This window comes from Lactuca serriola, chromosome 3 (genome assembly GCF_051521515.1).
Source record: "Lactuca serriola cultivar US96UC23 chromosome 3, Lser_US96UC23_V15, whole genome shotgun sequence".
In the NCBI taxonomy this organism is placed as follows: Eukaryota; Viridiplantae; Streptophyta; class Magnoliopsida; order Asterales; family Asteraceae; genus Lactuca; species Lactuca serriola.
The window spans coordinates 299,456,967-299,465,297 of NC_136410.1; positions in this window are offsets into that span (position 1 = coordinate 299,456,967).

Genomic DNA, 8,331 nt, shown 5'->3' on the forward strand with positions numbered 1-8,331 from the left:
CGAAAGCTGGTTGTGGCACCGAAGGCTCTCTCATCTCAACTTTAAGGATATCAACAAACTTGTCACTGGAGGTCATGTTTGAGGTCTTCCATTGCTCAAGTACAATCGAGAACATTTATGTGCTGCATGTGAAATGGGGAAGCAGAGTCGTTAAAGTCACCCATCAATTGTAAACACTAAAGTTGTTGAACCGCTAGAGTTAATTCACGTTGATTTGTGTGGTCCATCATCTATCGAAAGCATTGGCGGTAGCAAGTATATTCTTGTCATTGTTGATGAATTTTCACGTTTTACATGGGTGTTCTTTCTGAAGCACAAATCTGAAGCGACTCTCAAGCTAAAGATGTTTATCAAGCAGGTTGAAGTACAGCTGAAGAAAGTTGTTCGCAACATCAGGAGCGACAATGGTCTGGAGTTCAAAAATAAAGAATTCGAAGAATTCTTGGCCGAAAAAGGAACCAGTCACAACTTCTCAGCTCCCTACACCCCTCAACAAAATGGGATTGTCGAAAGACGAAACCGATCTTTGTGTGAGGCAGCTCGAACCATGCTAAGTTTTGCTTCTTTACCTTTATATTTTTGGGCTGATGCTATTGCTGCAGCATGTTTTACGCAGAACAGGTCATATCTAAATAAGCGATTCACTCTCACTCCTTATGAGATCATCAACAACAGGAAGCCAAATGTCAAATTTTTCCATGTATTCGGCTCACGATGTTTCATCTTCAATTCTAAAGAACATTGTAACAAGTTCAATGTCAAAGCCGATGAAGGGATATTTCTGGGCTATTCTCTCACTTCTAAAGCCTACAGGGTATTAAACAAGCGCTCGAGGAAAATAGAAGAAACTTATATGTGACTTTTGAGGATAGCTATGTCAAAAAGCTAAAGGCTAACGAAGACACAGTTGGAGAAATCTTTTCTCAAACAGGCCAAGTCACAGCCTCGATCGCAAACCTATTTGAGAAGTTTGTCGAGTTATTCGATGAACCAGAGAGAGCTACTCTCTCGGAAGCCAATGCAGCAGACAACAAAATAGATCATCTGAAGTAACTCATCGAAGATGCTTCCAAGCAAATGAATGAAGGAGGATCAAGTTCTAACGAACCTCCACAGCACGATGCTTCAGTTGAGGGGGAGGACCCATCTTCGTCATCACAGTCGAGCTCACATGTTGAGGCGGAGAACAGTTCTCAAGCTGCTCCCGAACGCACAGCAGTACCCGAAAGTGCTACAACACCCGAAGGTGCTACAACACCCGAAGGTGCGTCAACACCTGAAAGCCCGACACCACCCGAAACCCATGTAGCTCCGGAAACTCAAGATACACCTGAAACCTTATCTGTCAAGGGGGAGAATGCTGATATGCGTTATGACAATGACAGTCAATCTGAACTAGAAGAGATGGTAAACGCTGAATTGGATCCATCTTATGATCCAAATTACCCTCCTCTTGTCAAATGGACCAAAGATCATCCTGTTTCCCAGGTTGTCGGTAATGTCTCTGAAAAGGTCCTAACCCGATCACAACTAAAGGCAAAACAAACTTCCTTATTTTCAAAATTAGAATTCTGTATGTTTAACTCCTTCGTCTCAAAAGTTGAACTAAAGACAGTTAACACTGCTCTTGATCATTCCGATTGGGTTCAAGCTATGCAAGACGAACTGAATGAATTCGAAAGGAATCAAGTTTGGCGCCTCATTCCAACTCCTCAAGATGCCTCAGTTGTTGGTCTCAAATGGGTCTTCAGAAATAAGATGGACAAGGAAGGCAACATGATACGAAACAAAGCCCGTCTGGTGGTGAAAGGATACTGTCAGGAGGAAGGAATCGACTATGAAGAAACTTTTGCTCCTGTAGCTAGGCTGGAATCCGTTAGAATATTTCTTGCCTATGCTGCACACAAAAACTTTGAGGTCTACCAAATGGATGTCAAGTGCGCATTTCTAAATGGAGAACTTGAAGAAACGGTGTACGTGGAGCAACCTCCTGGATTTGTCAATGAAAGGTACCCCAATCACTGTTACATTTTGGAAAAAGCCGTATATGGACTGAAACAAGCTCCGAGGGCCTGGTATGAAACGCTAACCAAGTTTTTAAAGATGTCCAAATTCAAACAAGGTTCGGTTGACCCAACCTTCTTTCGTAAGAAGGAAGGTAACCACCTTATGATTGTTCAAATTTATGTCGATGATATCATCTTTGGCTCAACGAATCCTAGCTTAACGGCTGAATTCAGAAAGCTGATGGAGACTAAATTTGAAATGAGCTCAATGGGTCCAATTAACTTTTTCCTTGGTTTAAATATTAGACAGGGACCCGAAGGCATCTTTATTAATCAGGAAGCTTACACGAAGACTCTCCTTGAAAAATTTGGCATGATGGGAGATTCACAGGTTAAAGTTCCAATGGCGTTCGGCACCAAGCTCACTCCATCATTGGATAAGCCAGCAGTTGATATTACGCTATATCGCCAGATGATCGGTTCTCTGATGTATCTTACTGCTAGCAGGCCTGATATAATGTTCTCTGTTTGTTACTGTGCTAGATTTCAGGCGAATCCACGTGAACCTCATATGCTTGCAGTGAAGAACATACTCCGTTATCTCAAGCGAACTACCTCTTTAGGCCTATGGTATCCATCCTACTTAGGCTTCTTCGTTCAAGCCTACTCAGATGCAGATCTTGGAGGTTGTGGACTAGACAGGAAAAGCACCACGGGAGGCTGCCAATTCCTTGACGGGAAGTTAGTTAGCTGGCAATCAAAGAAACATACTTGTGTGTCTTTATCTACAGCTGAAGCAGAATACATTGCAGCTGCCTCCTGTACTTCTCAAGTGATTTGGATCCAAAGTCAACTCCGGGACTATGGACTCAATATGAAAAAGATCCCACTATATTGTGACTCTGAAAGTGCAATTACGATCTGTTATAACCCAATACAACACTCCAAGACTAAGCACATAGCACTGAGGTATCACTTTATTAAGGATCATGTGGAAGATGGGAACGTCGAAATTCATTTTGTTCGAACCACTGATCAATTGGCTGACATCTTCACCAAAGCTCTTCCTGAAGCGTCGTTCAACAAAATTCTACAAGGGCTAGGTATGATGGAATCGGAGTCAGTACCAAACATTACCTCTCAAACTCAAAAGTAAGAAGCGAAATAGACCGAACGTTCGGGTTCGGGTCTTGTACTAATGTACCGAAATGAACCGAACACTCGGGTTCGGTTGAATAATCTGCTTTTCGCTCATCAATCAAAGGTAGTTTTCTTGGTTGTAGATCTTATGTATAATTGTTCCAAATGCATTTATCTTATTGTCAAAGTTATTCTCTTTTTAAAACCTATTTTCTTTGGCATCCGAAATATACCGAACGTTCGGGTTCGGTTCCAAAATTTTTCTCACCCGAAATAGACCGAACGCTCGGGTTCGGTTCCAAAATTTTTCTCAACCGAAATAAACCGAACGACCGGGTTCGGTTCCAAATTTTTTCTCTGTATTTTTTTCTTTCTTTTGACTTATTTTTTTATTTCATTTTATTTTTATTATTATCAAAAATTCCAAAAATATTTTTTTATAAATTCAAAAACTCCAAAAATATTTCGTTCTTTATTTTTTTTTTTGGCTTTAATTTTATTTGTGTGTTCGTTTATGGGGAAATTGTTGAATTAGCTAAGTGTTCCTAGAAGCATGTTGTTGTATGTGTCCAAAGCCTCACCTGATTCTGAATAATAGCCTTAATGACTTGGTATACACAAACCGTGTCTTCCCAATTAGGCTATCATATTTATTCTAATCATGAGCTACCTAACTCTCTTCTCACATGAGATAAGAGTTTTCTGCTTGGTCCTCTTTTTCACAGCAGAGGTACTTTGATTTCTTACACCATCTAAATTGCATTTCTCACTCACATTCGTTTCACAAACGTAACCCTTGCGACTCTCAGAAATTACCACTGAGGTTTATGGTTACACAATTACTGTGTTCATGATCTTAGTTTCGTGCCACTACGATCTAAGTGAAACCCAAAATTCAATACCCAATACGAATTGACAGTGAACAATTAATTTGCTCTAGTTTTCACTAATGCATTAACGGGCGTACCTCCATGAAATCTCAAAATTTTCTTTTGTGTGATTTCTATGAAATTGTTAACACCAATAACATTTCTTACCTTGGGATCCAGTTTTAAATTTTTGTTGAGATTTTATATACATATTTCCTAGCCAAATTAAATTATCTCCAACCTACTTGTTCAATAGACTACACCGGTCTCACAAGTACTTCGTTCGCTTTCTATCTTATATCAAGATTAGGAAGTTTGAATCGAAGTGAAAGCCACCCTAATAAGCCTAGTTAAAAGAAGCCTTTCAACACTTCTTAATAAGTGTTTGATCGTTATTCAACGGGAAACCACACAAACACTTTAAGGTCTCTCTTGACTTTGAAGGAAGAGATTTGTGCCCGGGATCATTTGTTTCGTGTCTTTATTGACATCACATATTTTCCCAAAAATATTGCTTTATTTCTTTTCTTTTACACCCTAAGCATGAAAATCTTTGATTTTCCTAAATTCAGGTTCTATTAATTACAAGGCATTTTACTTGGATTGGCGGTTGATTAAAGGTTGTGGTTGATTTTAATCCACGTGGGAGCATTTTTCAAAAGATGCCGTTACAATTTAAAGGGATAAGATGATGACATGCTGACTCAGGCGGGAGTCTAATCGATTTGATTTCAAACAGCGCTAAAAGGGAAAGCGTGTGAATCTGAACCGTCTCGTCTCCAAACGGCGCCTGATGGGAAGGCGTGTTATTAGGGACCTGACATTCTCTCTCATGCGTGATCATCGGCAACCCCAACTGTCACGCATCAGTCAACTCTGAAAAACCCTTCGATTTTCAATCAAAGATTTGGGCAGATCTTTCTCTCTCCTTAACCCCCAGTATAAAAGGCAACTTATTCCTTCGTTTACTTCTTTACTGCAATTAAAATTCCCAGAGAGCAAAAATTCCTTAATCCTTCCCTGTTCATCATCTTCTCCACTTTCTTCAAGCAATGGCAGATTCATCTTCCGTTCACGCAACATCCCACATTTTGCCCATTCGCCCACAACAAAGCCTAATCATCGATTTAACCCCTCATGCTTACGACGCCTTCATGTTCCTTATCATCGAGTGTCTGAAGTTTTCTCCGATCGCTCCTGCACTTACCAGGGCTGAAACTGTTCCGATGGAGTTCTTGTCACAGATCTTTGCGACCGCTCACTACGACAAGGTCGTTGACAGAATCTTTTTTGATGTCTTTGAGCACAAGGCGTCAATTTCAAGGCAAAGGTTTTGCTCGCTGTTAGGGTTTGAACCTGATTCTTCGAAGGTTAACCCTAAAACGATTCCAATGGGTCACTTGTTCAACATATTCTATAACATGGGTTATATGAAGGTGCTTTCTACGGTCACGAAGTTCAAGAAGTCGTGCCTACCTCCATAGTGGAATGGGATGTTCACTATTCTCTTCAAGGGGTTATCCGAGAGAAGTGCTGGATCTGATGGTGCCATCCGTCTATTTCTCTCCATAATGTATGGTATCTACAATGGCATCAACATGGATTATGGGTCTGTTCTATGGCAACAGCTCATCCAGAGTCTCTCCTCTACCTCCAGACATTCAGAGATTTCGTATGCTAGGTTCTGGACTCTTATCACGAAATGGGTGATGGACAAGTACCACGTCCCCATTGTCGTTGGTGCTCCAATGTCTTCGATTGGTACCTTCCATACCACGAAGATCATTGTGTTGGACGCTTCAAAGTTTCCGTTGAACGGGTCTATTCCGGAAACCATGTATGGGGATGTTCCTGCTGACAGCCGGATTATCCAGACGTACAAAGGGTTCAAGCGTTCTGGTCTGAGGGATCTTACTCCAGAGATGTTGAAGTCAATACATGACGCCGACAAGCCTGCTCCAAGAGGCAAAAAGGCTGATAAAGGGAAACAGGTGGCAAAAGGAGCAAAAGGCCCATCTCCAAAGAAGAGGAAACCCACCAAGCTTGCTCAGTCTCTACAGCAGAAGAGAAGAAAAACTCAGCCGAAGCGAAAGCTGATTATCGCTTCCTCCTCAAGCGAGTCTGAGGGTGAGAGTTCAGATTCTGATGACTCTCCACGTGGCAACACTCCACCCAGATCTACTACCCCAGAAGTTCATGCATCAACTTCTCCAATTTCCTCTCCACCTAAAACCATTCCTATTTCTATTCCCCCCATAACTTCCACTACTTCAATACCACCCACTTACATCCCAATACCAACACCAATATTCACCGACGCAACCACAACATCCACTGCAGATGTTAGAGCCAATGTATCTGATACGGGGGTTCATGCTGATGCACCCAAAACCACAAAAGCACCCGAACCTACACCAACACCCGAAACAACCCAAACCGAACCTACCCATACTACTACACCACCAAATTCACCACCACCACCTTCTCCTAGTCATGCTTCAGAGGGAGAAGAACCACTCCTTGGCGGGGAGGATATGACGTTTGACTCGGTCTACTATAGTCCGTTTCAAGTACAGAGTGATGACGATGACGATGCTCCTGTCACAAAAAGACATCTCAAGGAGCTCCATGACAAGGTTGACTTGCTCATCGCCTCCTCTTCCACTTCTCAGTCATCCCTTTCTGAAGATGCAGTTCAGAAGATTGTTGACGCCTTCTCTAAAGCTCAGCAAGATTCCATCACTTCTGCAACCTCCGCCATAGATGCCTCAACAAAAGCCTGTCAGGCTGCGACCGAAAAAGTCGATAAACTATTTTATGATGCCTCTTCCCTGTTAAAGTCTTTACAGGAGAGTGCAAATGCCGCCAAGACTACGCTGGAACCGATTGTCCATCAGCTAGCAACATCAGTCGCAACTGAGTTGAAGTCATTCGCTTCTCTTCATCAAACAATTTCTAACGACAACTCAGCCTTTCGAACAACCATCGAGGAACGTCTCTCCAAGCTTCAAGAAGATTTGGCTGCCGAGAACACTCTCATGAATGCTCTCGCGAGGAAGACTACTGCTCTGAAAGTCAATAGCATTCAACTCTCCAACTCTCAACAGGAGATTGAATCTCTTCGGTCCGAAAGGGAGGTGATAAAGTCATGTGTTTCGGATGTCCACTCTACTATCTCCAACATCCTCGAAGCACATGATCCTATTCTTAACTATACTGTGAGGTGTGACCTTGCAGAGAAGCTCGCTCCCGCCCTTGCCCTGCTCAGCAAACTCGAAGGGCTACTTGATTTCGTGTCCATTCCAAAACAAGGGGGAGAGAAGGAATCAATGTCTCAACCACCTCCTACCTCAAAGGCAACTCACACAACCGAACCTCCTCCAATAGGCCAAGCCTCCGGTTCTGGTGTGAAAGACAAAGGCAAAAAGATTGCTGAGGAGGATGAAGATGAAGATAAAGAGACAATCGTTGAATGGTTGAAGAGAAAAAGTCGAAACGATGAGGCTGATATCAGTGCTCGTGTGGCTAGAGAGGCTGAAGAAGCAGAACGAAAACAGAAGGAATCCCACGACCTTCTTGAGAGTAGGAAAACTCTTTTTCCTGCCTGGACTCTCGAGAGGATGATAAAAGAAGCCATTGACACACCGAGTATCTTGTGGTTGGAACCTGTAATCTCTCTTGATTGTTCCAACACTGTCGACTCACAGTTCGACATGCCACTGACCCGAAAGGCGTTCATCTTTCATGCCTTCTCCAACGTTGCAGAGTTCCCTCATCCTCATCTACAGGTTGATCGGGACTTAATCAATTTTTATCTGAAGGCTGCTCAACCTCAGTATCAGACTTGGAGCGCTCAGAAAATTGTCAACGTTCGGGTCTTGAAGCCGTATAGTGAAGGGAACTTCATCAACATTCGGTTCAAGGTACTTCGGGGATCTGCCAAAACTGAACATGCTATTTCCCTTGCAGATCTTCCCAACCTTAATCCCCATGATTGGATTATCTTGCACAACATCTTACTCACCAACAAAGCTGAATATGGTCTGATCATCGACCATTTCAAGAGGATGCCCGTGTGCTACATCATGGAAGTTGTACTGATGGATCAGGAGATTGCAAGTGTATTTAAGAAGAAACCAACAATATCTCCTGTTGGCTCTGCCAGTGATCTCAACCAAATGCAGATGGGTAAAATTGACTCGAGAAGAAATTCGGTCATGTTCACCAGGAACGAAGGACAGAAATGTCTTTTTGCCTTGGCTGACAAACACCTCTACACCACTGCTTGTTTAGAGCATGTTTTGGGGATCATCCAC